Source organism: Atractosteus spatula, chromosome 21, assembly GCF_055471065.1.
Source record: "Atractosteus spatula isolate fAtrSpa1 chromosome 21, fAtrSpa1.hap1, whole genome shotgun sequence".
Taxonomy (NCBI): Eukaryota; Metazoa; Chordata; class Actinopteri; order Semionotiformes; family Lepisosteidae; genus Atractosteus; species Atractosteus spatula.
In genome coordinates, this window is record NC_142726.1 from 15,504,353 (window position 1) to 15,517,047 (window position 12,695).

The 12,695-nt window shown below is 42.2% G+C and overlaps 1 long non-coding RNA gene across 1 annotated transcript; it reads left to right on the top strand.

Annotated features, from left to right (window-relative positions):
- Window positions 1-6,772: 6,772 nt before the first annotated feature.
- On the top strand, window positions 6,773-8,213 carry LOC148817296 (uncharacterized). Its single transcript, XR_016094614.1, has 2 exons — window positions 6,773-7,068; window positions 7,370-8,213. It is a non-coding gene; the product is annotated as an uncharacterized LOC148817296 (long non-coding RNA).
- Window positions 8,214-12,695: the final 4,482 nt, after the last annotated feature.

The following is a 12,695-nucleotide window of genomic DNA, read 5'->3' on the forward strand; positions in this document are numbered from 1 at the left end:
TGAGTTGCAACAGGTTTTTTGAGAAACCAATAGGACAGGAAAGACTGAGTTGACTCATTACGCCACAAAGCCCTCACTGAACTCAGCCTCTGTTAGTTACACAGCCCTTGCAACAGCTAGACAGTGCAAGGCTCTTCTTACACATAGCTTCAATGCACATGTGTCCCGTAATGGAGAGCGATAAACAAACCATGCAATTGTGTTGTGCAGTTTATATCGGTACAACTTCTGGGTAGAAATATCTGAGTGGGAACACATACAAGTACAGGGATTTCTCTTCTCTGGTCAGAATGGCTGAGCATCTTGTTTCCGATTAATAGAATCCTTTGTGTATAGAGTTTCCTGTTCTCAGTTTTAAATGCACGTCCCTGTAGTTTCCACTTGAGTCTCCTGGTTCGTGTTTCACTGTTTCTAAAAAAGGGTAGAATGGGTGTCAGTGCTTTTGAGGATTTTAAAATATTTGAATCAGACGCTTCATAGTCTTCTCTGTGCAAGACTAAAGAGGTATATTTCTATTAGCAAGTCAGTATAGGACATAACTTTGAACCCTGGACTGTTCTTTGGACTGATTCAGATGTAGCTGTGTCTTTTCTTGTAAGGGGGGGGACAAAATGCTCCAAATGCGATCTTACTAGTACATTTCACAGTTATAACACCCCTCATTACTATGTTGTAACCATGTAACCCTACATTGTGTTTGCTATCTTTATTGCTTTCCCACATTGTCAAGAAGATGTTCAATAGCCCAAGACTTTTCCAGAATGAGCTCATTTGTGTTCAGCATTTCCCATCTAATATTTCGAGTTTGATATGGTTTGCTACCTGCATGGAGCAATCTGCAGTCATTTACATCAGATGTTGTCTGCCAGGTGTTTGATCAGTTTGGAAATTTGAAAAAAGCCTTTTTAGAACTTCTTGTGAAGCTTCTATAGTGTGGCCTGCAGACATGAGCAGTTTACTAACTGTGCTTTCTCTTTTCTATCAATCACACGGTTCTGGCCCAATTACAGGCTTTAATGTAAATACATACCTCCTGCAATTTCAAAATAAAATTGATTTTCTTGTCTTTAAAAAAGCAGAAAGATGATTTTGGTAATTTTGTTTTCCACGGGAGCTTTCAAAGGAAGTGTTTAGTACAGATTTAGACTAATTTGAAAAGCAAAAGTCCTAATCGCAATTTTTTTTCACGCAGGTGAGTCATTCCCCATGAAAGGTCACCTCGCAAGTGCAGCTGAGCTCGGAAACCCCGTTTTTAAACGAGAGGCGCCGTCAGCAAAATGTGCCGAAGAACATTTCAAATTCAAGCCTGGAATCGTCTCTCTGACGCAGGCATATCACAGAACAGGCGTGTTGAAGGGAACACCTTTTCGCACGTACACAAGGGAAACCTGTTCTGTTCTGTACAGCAATTCCGCACGTGTAAACATTCTGTATACAGTAACTTAGCAACACCACTCAAAAGCAAATTTCTCTTTACTTCACGCGAGGCTTGTTTCAGATAGGAAAGAACCGAGCTCACACAGTGTAAGAGCACACCAGCTCTTACTGTTGGGTGTGTATTTACTGCTTTTATTGTTGTTCTTTTCCCTGACATTGTTCTTAGACTTACACTTGCTTGGGGGGGACTCCAACTCGGTGGCCTTCAGCAGTAATCTCACAGATGGTAGCTGCACACCATGGGCTCATTCACTGTGATTTCTAAGAGCTCAGCATGCTGCCTGTGGCACGCAGAAGGCTGTAGATAAAGGAGATAGTGCAGAGGGGGAACAGAATGGGTTAATCTCTGCCGAGGTGGGCTGAGGGGGTTGGCATAGGGGCTGGGATGACAAGAGCTCCTGCTTCCTGCAGTAACTCAAGAATACTCCCACAAACACAGCAGTTGTGTTTCTGCTGACTTTATGACGGGGGAATTGAAGTTTAAAAATGCATGCCATCGATCTTCTTTCACTAATGAAGACCATGACATATTCGGTTGCAAATACCTCTTTATCTAAATTCGAATTTTATTTTATTTTTTTTACCAAAATCCAAGTTTGCAATATTTCGTTTTTTCATTTTTCTTTCTCTATTATGTAAAAGCCTGGCGAAAGACAGCTATTGTGTGGTTCTTGGGAGGTCTGTTTGTCTTTCAGAAGGCACTGATTCATAGTCTGATCTCTGATTACTGGCATCATTACCTGAAGCCTTAAAGAACAGTCTCCCCGTGTCTCCCTGTGTCTCTATCTCTGAAGAACCGACAGCAGACAACAGAGATATGAGCCACAAGGCCCTGAGTGAATAGGACAGCAGTGAGCCAGGGAAGAGAGAAGGCACAATAGAAAGCTGGCATATGTACCTTTCCACTGTGTCATTACTGTTGTCTACCGCTTCTGGTAGTGCTGGAAGTCTTTGAAGAAGACTGCAAATGGTGGGATTGGTCTGCCGCGCACTAATGGGCAAATGTCTCCTGGTGTCGGTACATCATTCCTGTCTGAAGTGTATGACATCATGCTTTCATCATCCTGCTCACCGCGTTCCTCTGCTCCTCCACACCTGTCTGTATTAGCCCTTAATTAAGGCATGTGAATCTCCTGCTGTCTGCTGTTGTATTACAGGTTTTGGGTTCCCTCTGCGTTCTAAAACCTTCCACAGAAGTTGACATTTTAATTAAATGAAACAGTGAAACAGCAAGCAACAGCTCTGTGTAGGTCAGGGCTGTCCAGTCCTGCTCCTGGACTCTGAAGAGTTGGTGTGCCTACAGCTTTCCATTCCAGATCAGATCTTAACAAGCTAAAACATCGGTTGATGGGTTTAATTCCACCAATTTTACAGCTTCTCCCGGCTCTTTCCACTGCTGCTGTTTCAAAGAGACCTGCAGACACACCGTCCCTCCAGGACCAGGACATCTCTAATTTAGGTGATTCAGCTGACAAGCTAATTTTTAAAATACCAGGTACTTACAATTTTGTATAAAAACAAGGATTTTTAAGTCTAATAATTTGTAGATAAATATATGTTTGTATCTCTGGACATGGTAGGGATCTCCAGTCCTGATCTTGAGGTTGGAGGTCACCATTAAATCACCAGTTTCTAAGGATATGGATGGATTCCACGGTGATCAATTTTAGAGCTCATTTGTTCAATTGAGCAATTTAGAGAACACCTATCCATTTTCTAACCACCTCATCTAATTTAGGGTCACAGGGGAGCTGTAGCCTATCCCAACAAGCAAAGGGTAGAAGGCAGGGTACACCCTGGACCAGACACATGTCCATCCTAGAGGACACAGACACAGACACACAAGGGTCAGTTTCCCCAGAAGCCAATTGACCTACCAGTATGTCTTTGGACAGCAGGAGGAAACTGAAGCACTCCAAGGAAACCCACAAGAACACAGGAAGAACATACAGAGTCCACACAGAAAGCTCCACAGGATGAGAATTGAACCCAGGGCCCCAGTACTGCAAGGCGGTAATACTCACCACTGCACCACCATGCCACACAATTTAGAGATGATTTAGGAGTGGAATCTAAGATTTGTTCAGCCCACAAGGACCAGAGTTCTCTTTATGGAAACATTACATGCTTGATTCCTAAATAGCTTGCAGGTGTTACCAGACTAGGACTGGAGATTCCTTTTTATAGATGCAATAGTGAAGTTAAATAAGTTTGCAGTTTAGTAAGTTTTTATTGTTATTATAGTTGGTGATTTTCAATTTTATTTTTAAAAGCTGACTTTCCATTCTAAGACCTGTTTATTTAATGTTAAATGGATTTTAATTATTTGGCTTCATCAGCAACTTTAAAAGTAACAATAGCTTTTTCTGCTCATGGAACTGTAGGGCCCTCGTGTGGCGAGTCCGGGCATGACGGGCGTCTCGGATGAGATGAACACAGCGCATTGCCCAGAGCAGAAAAACATCGTCGCCCCGGCACGGAGCGTGAGGAAAATACTGCTCATCTTCCTCACTGCCATGCTGTTGCATTGCGAACCTCTAGGAATAAAAGAAAACTTGGCCTTTTCTGTTTTTAAACATTTACAGAACACAATTTTCCTAAAGAAATATTCTACCTCGTTCATGCATATTTACAGAATTATACTGTAAATAACAATTTTGAGTAATTTTCCATTGTGCCACTGAAATGTATACCCGTTAATGTATTTAGTTTCTGTATCCTCCAGCCTTTGAGTAGTGTTCATTGGGCCAATAGGTGGCGCTCTTCCCTTTCCCATTGGCCCTTATTAATCATGGCCTCCTAATAATCCCCCTCTATGAATTGGTTTCATCACTCTGCTCTCCTCCTCACTGAGAGCTGGTGTGTGGTGAGTGTACTGGTGCATTCTGGCTGCTGTCACATCATCCAGGTGGGGCTGCACACTGGTGGTGGTGGAGGGGATCCCCATTACCTGTAAAGCACTTTGAGTGGAGTGTCCAGAAAAGGGCTATATAAGTGTAAGCAATTATTATTATTAGCACCAGAGTGTATAAACCAGTATTTTAGCACTGTAGGAGGTGTAATCCTTTGGATGAGACATCTTGACTGCTTGGTCAGGAAAGACCCCACGGTTCCTAAGAGTAGGAGTGTTAACCCCTGTGTCAGGGCTGAATACCCCTCTCAGTACAGTTCCCCCTTCACTCATGTCTCCATCCTCGTCTACTGTGGGGCTGCTGTAAGATGAGATCACTTTATTGGCCATGTACAATTTCTTGCATTAGGAATTTGTCTTTTCACGTACCCCAGCTTGCTCTTCATGAGACACACGGACAGGGAGAGAAGCTTGGGGTCAGACATTGTACAGCACCCCTGGAACAGTTGGGGTTAAGGGCCTTGCTCAGGGGCCCAACAGAGTAGGATTCCTCTGCCAGCCATGGGATTTGAACCGGCAACCTTCCAGCCACAGGCGCAGATCCTGAGCCACAAAGCCACAGCTCTGCCCCTATGTTTAGCCTTGGTAAGGGGTGGCTGGCCCGAGTCCTCTCCTGTACAGAACACTGTGCAATGAGACAGTTCCTGTTATTACCCAGCCTACTGGGGAGATCTTGAACTGGAGGGCACACATTGATAAACTGTCTTCTAGACCAGTCTCAGGGAACTGTTCAGCCAGTGATATTGTTTTACTGTTGCCTGGTAGCAGCCAGCAGTGCAGCTGCTGAGGTCCCTGCAGACTAACTACCCTGCAATTAGGACTTCTGGTCAGGTGCTGCCACCATGGCTGAATACCTTTCTTGTGTAAGAACGTTTCATTGTAATCCTTGTCAACAGTTCCTGTAGTAAATCTCATTGTTTCATTCCTAAGCAACTGCCCCCCCTTGATCATGTGAGTGCTGTGAGCACTACTTAATGCACTATTTAAAAACTAAATTAAAGTGTTCAAACAGTATCTGCTACTCCTAGAGTATCCATAAAGTGTTTTGTAAATATTAAACCTAACTCTTAACATGTAACTCCAGCATCAACCCCAAGACCAAGCCCTTAACCCTTACCCTGACTGCAAACCCTTAACTTGATCTTAAACCTCAGTCCTAACCCTAAACTGCAACTGTGTACAGACCGAAGAAGTGGTGGATATTCAAATAGAAGAAGTTTAATAGCTGGTATGTAGTCTATTGGTCAGACGTCTGTGTTTAAATCTTTCTTTGCAGATCAGTGTGAACATTTCCCACTTGCTACGGCTGAGAATCCTGCCTGCCCATTTAGCAGCTCTCCCGTGACCAGGGTGTTGGAATGAGAAAACGAACAGTAAATCAACCTTTCTCTCAGCCTTGAGCGCAAAACTGCTGAAGGAAACTTTCTGAAAGCGTGCGAATTACAGAAGCATCAGTCGTTACGTTCTGAGGAGTAAGACACATCGGAAAAGGTCATATGATTAAAATGATCTGGCGCTGCCGGCATCCATCCGCACTCATCAGGGGAAGAACAGAAGACCGGCACAAAAACAACAGCTGCTGTACTGTAGGTCCTTGTGACCTGACTGTGTATGGTGAACTATATCATAGTTTTTCCCGGCACAGAAAAGACAAATAATAAATCAATAAATAAGTTTTATCAAGGAACAGATTACAATTTTATGACACTGAAACATTCAGGTCTGTTCATTATTTATTACGGGTTTTGTTTGTCTTGCGTATGAATGCATGACCTCCACAAATCCTTGTCTTTGAGGTACGTTAGAGTCAGTTTCTGTCTGGTATTCTGACACACACTGTCTGACAAGCCTTATCATATTCAAACACCAATGTTTATTTTATTAGGAGACGCGATAATATCATCATGAAACAGCAAATGTTAAGAGCAACTTGAAAACAGGGAGTCATACCGATCAATTGAAAGCAACCTTTTTGCAGCTGAGGGAATCGTCATTTCCAGTTTGACTGGCGGACATTTAGCAGGGTGACAACACCTGTCTCCAAAAACCTAAAAAAGAGAATGTCCCTTTGGGACAAAAATGCTGACAAATGTGCCCTACAGCATGGCCATAGCTGTGAGTGTTAGTTGCTATGGCCACTTAACTGCGAATAAACAAGCTGTGTTTGCTAGTAACCATGCCCTGATGTATTAAAAAGTTAAAACTAAACAGCGAATCATTTCCTATTGCTTGGCAAAAGCAATCACAATAGACCAAGTTGCTAATGCAAACTGAAACCTAAAACTTTTTTTTGTAAAAGTTGCAGGTGTTTGCTGAGACAGGAATGGTCGGGCACCGAGCTCGTTGCCATAGGAACTCCAGGGCTCTCCTCTGACAACAGTCCAGAGGCAGGGGTATTTAGGAGGAGGGTCAGCTGAGCAGCTCAGAGCTCTCGGGACACGACGGACTGAAGGCGCTCGTGCAGGAAGAGGACCTGGACTGTCCACGGCTCACTGCGAGAGGGTCAGAGGAGCACCATGGGTTGCAACAGCAGTAAGAGTGGAGAGGCCATTGACCCTTCCAAAAAACCTGGGGAAAAGGCAGAAGACGAGGGTGCCGACGGAGAGCCTAACGCAGATAGCGCACCGGCGGCCGAGGGCAATGGGAATGGGGCAGAAGGAGACACGAGCAGCTGAAAATCAGCCCCCGCTAGACTGTGCCCCCCCATCAGCTCTCCTCAAGTAATTCTCAGCTTCCACTGCTCTTCCTGACACTGACCGCTCTCCACTGCCTGTGACAGCCATTGGTTTATTAGAATGAAGACTGCATTTAATAACAACAGTAACTGCGAATATTTTAACTGAAAAATGCATTTCTGAAAACACACTAGAGAAACAGTTTGCAAGGGGGGGGGGTTCTGGCAAATTCTGTTACAACGTCTGATTATAAACTACTACCAGTGAGAATTTCAAATACAAAACTTTCATAGGAACTTGTTATGTATTTATCTGCTTATCAACTCTTCTTTTTTTTTAAATATAGAAATGAACTCCTGTGCAAAATGGATATCACTGGCCTTGGAGAAGAAAACTTCTCCAGTGGCTGCCCTCAGATGCCAGAGATAGGAGTTCGGCTCTGTTTCTTCTTCAGTTAGTGTCTTCATGACCGACCTGTAAATATGATCACTACCACTAATGAGATTTATCGGCAATACAGTACTTCTCTTCGAAGACTCCACCGTGTGAAAGTCTAGCACAGTGTAGCTGTACAGTTGTACTAGGAGGTATGTAGGCTAAAGAGCTGCTTTCTTTTATTGAGTTGATAAACTGTGGAAAGGACCACACCCCCAGAAAAAAAGGGTACAGTGCCTTGTGTGTGAATTGTAAGTTAATGTTTTGTGTTGTGTTGTTGAATAGAAAGTTTATGCTTATTTTTATACCAAAAATGCCAAGGTTATACCTGTATCTGATGTTTTTTAAAGCATAAAAAAAGAGATGTAAGAGATGCAAAAAACATCCAGGAAACTTTGATCAAATCAAAATTCTCAGCAATATGGTGTTTAAACTTAAAACACTCTTTCTGTTCAGGGCCTCTCAGTCCTCTATGCTCCTTCAGTAGTTGCAAAGACAGTATAAAATATGTCACTTTACATGGACTCCTTTATTTTCTTCAATTTTAGAATATTTTCGTAAACAGCCTGTGTTAAAGTTTGTCTGAACTTTTAAATATTTCCAGCTCATAAAAGCTCTTATTGTTCTGATGAGTAACCTCTTCCTATTGGCTGTGCCTCAGCTGAGTGACTGGATGGAGATGAGCCATGTTGTTGTCTTGGCTCTGCCAGTATCCTGTTTGTCCACTCCTGTTTAAAATAAAGTCTGTCTGAACTGCGTGTTCTTATTAGGAATTGTTTTTCTTGCAGTCCTGGAACAGCCAGGGGAGGGGAAGGGTGTCATTGCTGCATGTCCCCTCCACTGTAAATACACCATACTATTATTTCTGCCTGTGCAATGCTTGACTCAGTAAATGCAATACAACTGTAGTGTGTTTGGTAGACAAAATCTCATTTTAACATATAGTTATAACAAAAACGTGCCTACCCCATCCCTGAAAGTCAAATGAGCTCTTTTGTGGACCTGCGATTGAAAGTGTTTATTCAAAGTGCAGGCAGAGCCCTTCAGTCCAGTCATCTGTGGTTAATTTCTAGGATTACACCATTGACCGACTGTGACTCGGCTTCAGGATTCGGCTATGGTATCCAGGTTATGGACCAGGGTGGCGTTGCACTGTAGCTTTCCAGGCATTTGTGAGTCTGCACTGCTGTCTCCCGCTCCCCATCCTGATGGCACCATGAGACAGGCTAAGCAAAAACTAGAGCATGGCTCTGACAAGTGCACAAGAAATAATTAACACAAATAATTGAACGTTTTAATTTTTCTAGAAAAACTTTTGTGTCCGTGTTGTAATAAACATTGTTTTGGAAAGTAAATGGGTGCTACAGAACTGAAGAGCTGCTGAGAAAGGGGTTGATTAGGGGGACAAGCAGTTCAGTTCAAGTAACAGAGCTGCAGCCCAGTATGTGATCTCCTGTCACACCCTGAAGAACAGTGAGTGAGCTCCCCAGATAATATCATTCTAACACTGATCGAAATGTTCAGAAATGTATCAGGGAAGCAACTGGTTGCTAATTGTTATTGCTTTGAAAACATTCAATTGAGTCAGTCATAGAAGTAAAAGTTTCTTAATTTGAATTCTTGACCAAACCCTCAGAGTGAAAAAGTTTGAGTCAAATTTTTTGTCAAAGATGGGTGTGTCCCACTGACCAGCCCAAATAAGTACAGAACTGATGTTTGGTTTAACTTTGAATGCCCAGATTGGAGTTTGAATTTGTTGGGATGGCCATTACCCACAGCATTGAAATATTCATTTTTCTTAATTCTAATAATTTGTTTGAGACCAGCGTGAGATTTTGCTACATGCTGTATTTCGGTATTTGTGTGGTGCATTTCTATGAAAAGACAGTTGCTTTTAACGATCAGTTGAACACTCACATAATCACTTTAGGGCATGAAAAACCTGGACATCCATCCATTTTCTAACCACTATATGCAATTTGAAATCTAGACATCTTTAAGTAAAAAACTAACAAGTGGGAACCACACACCTCATTTCTGCAGCAGGAAAACATGAAGCACGAAAACTCGATTTTTCGTTTTCGTCCCACCAGAGGGCGGTAGTGTTTCATGTTTGAAACAGAGTGCGGCAATGACGTCAGAGTACAATTCGACGATTTTTAAATGGAAATTGAAAAGCCTACCAGCTTGCGTTGAATGTTTATACTGAGCTTTACGTAATGTGGGTCTTCAATATAAACACACACTTAGAGGACTGTCAAAATGATATTGCTTTAATGCACTGCGGAATTCACACTTTTCCAAACTAAAAGCGCTCTACAGTTGGGATTCTGTCAGCATGTACAAAGGAAATGAGGTTATGGTAACTGTAATTAAAATACATTATCAGCTTCCTAAGGGAGTAACAACCTGGCCTCACTCTCACAGGAGCAGCGCGATTCTTAATGACTGAAATTCATATTGGAATTAATAACACAGCAGATTGTTCTGGGATGAAGTGATAAATGATACAGCTTGTTGTCTTGGTAACAGGAGCATTCTAGAGCTGTAGTGTAACAGTGCAGTACTGAATACTGTAACTGGGAACAGTCTCTCCTTGTTCATCTTGGCTCCAACATAACAGCTGTTGTAGATGCGTCACTGCATATAATTCATTCCGATTTCCAACCTGCAGGAACTCGAGGCTTTAGAGTATTAATTTCTTTAACCTCTACACCCATGTCAATTTCTTTTGTAGGCAGATAAATACACACCCCTTTTATACTCTACTTTTTATGGGCCAGAAAGACTTTCCACTTTCTGGTCACCGAACTGATGATTTTCCAGTTTGCATTTGATTTAAATGGACATTTTTCTTGAAAATGTTAGATGCTTTTTTTTCTCCCTCCTATTCACATCAGCAGTTGGCTGCCAGTTGCAGATTTCTGTTACATTATCAGGCTTCCTTGGCCCGGAGGGCCATAAAAATGGAAATTTCCATTTGTTTTGTGTAACTGTGGTGTTCCCATTGGAATCAATACTGCATTTATCTCTCTAGGGTTAAATAAAGATCTCTGTTTGTTTTTGTGCAAATACGAATATACAGCAGAGCTGCTATTAAGACTCTGAGCCTGTACCTGGAAGATTGTGGGCTCAAATCCTGCTTTGGGAAATGTTCTTGTTCCCTTGAGAATGTGGTGATTCATTCAGTTTTCTACTGCAAAGAGCCTAAATCTATAAATGAGTATAAATGTAATTCACTTTGGCTAAAAGCATAAGGCAAAGAAAAATGAACAACATGTAGGTGCTACACACTGTAAATGGCTGAGTGTACACAGGTCTTGCAGCTGCAGTGGTTTATTTGTCAACAAAACCCCTCTGATTGTATAAGGGATTCAATTTACAATCCTAAACACAAGCAAGATGCTAATAAATATAATTCCTGCAGTGTGAAATTCAGTGACGCTTTTGAGCCTATAAGGTCCAGTAAATGTCAGTAAACAAAACAGTTTGTAATGTTACAATGGTGTAATGCACCTACACATGCCCTACACATGCAAATTACAGGCTGAAGAAACTGAACTTTTTGAACAGGGAAGACTATGACTACTACTATGCCCAAAGGTCCTGACCAAGTTGAACCAGCAACTATCTTCACAATGAGAACTGAAAATTGAAACTGAGGGACATTTAAAGCCAAGAACAGGAGGCACTTCTTTACTAAAACATTTGTGCGAGCGTGGAACATGTTATCCAGCGATGTTGCTGATGCCAATACCCTGATTTCTTTCAATAAAAAGCTGGAGAAGATGCTAGGATCAATTCACTTTTAACTGCCAAACAGGCTACATGGACTAAATGCCCTTCACTACTTTGGAACCTGTCTTACGTTCTAATTAGGTGTGGACCTGTTGTAGTTCTGTCAGCAGACACTACTGGAGAATCAACCTTTGCTACTTACCTTACTACCGTACATGTGATCAGCAGCACTGAGCTCCTGCACTGCTCCCTATAGAATATTGTATTACAAGAATCTTTTGCAGAATGTGTCCTTATACTGCATACCTGCTGCTCAAATTTATTGGATTGTAATCCTGCGCCTTATTTGCTGTGGTTGCCCTTAATGTATCTGTCAATGTAATTTTGATTCATTGTGAGACAGACATGTGGCAGACCACTGTACTGCACAATTCTTTTAGTAGTTACCTGCCTGTGGTGACATTGTAAGAAATCATTAGGGGAAGACCAGAAAAAGGGTTTATGTGCAACAGGAACAGGAACAGGAACAGCAGCAGGAGCAGGAGCAGGAGCAGGAACGAGAACGAGAACGAGAACGGGAACGGGAACGGGAGCGGGAGCGGGAGCAGGAACGAGAACGAGAACGAGAACGAGAACGAGAACGAGAACAGGAACAGGAACAGGAGCAGGGCCAGGAGCAGGAGCAGGAGCAGGAGCAGGAGCAGGAGCAGGAGCAGGAACGAGAACGAGAACAGGAACAGGAACAGGAACAGGAACAGGAACAGGAACAGGAACAGGAGCAGGGCCAGGAGCAGGAGCAGGAGCAGGAGCAGGAACGAAAACGAGAACGAGAACGAGAACGAGAACGAGAACGAGAACGAGAACGAGAACGAGAACGAGAACGAGAACAGGAATAGGAATAGGAATAGGAGCAGGAGCAGGAGCAGGAACAGGAACAATGTTGATACAGAGACAAGGTACTCACTTAATCATCATTCCATCTAGCACAGCTATTAGGGTGTAGAGAATAAATAAAAAGCAATGTGTTCAGGCTGTTAACCTTCCAGGTACAATAAAAATAAAAAACAATTACCACCCAGAAAGAATGGGATCCAACTGGAACGACAGCATGGTTTAGATTTGACAGGGGCCATGGGGTGCTCATTAAAACTCATTCCATTTACAGAAAGCATTCTGTCTGAAGTATATGTTTTAAGTTTATTACTGCAAAATGAATTTTGCTGGAAGGAATTATTCCACAAAGCCATATCACAATTACTCATCAGACAGGCTGCAGGAAATTACATGAAAATATTACCATTATACGAATGGAAAGTGTTTTAAAATGGTGAAATGAAATAATGCATTTTGAGGGGAAGATAAATGAACAGCACTTTGTTGGAAAATGTAAATCGCTTTTTAATTTCGGATTCATGATAAAAGAACTTCATTTTTTTCCCATTTCACTGCAATTGATTAGTACACCTGCAGAGAAAAGATGCTTTATCATCTCATTATCA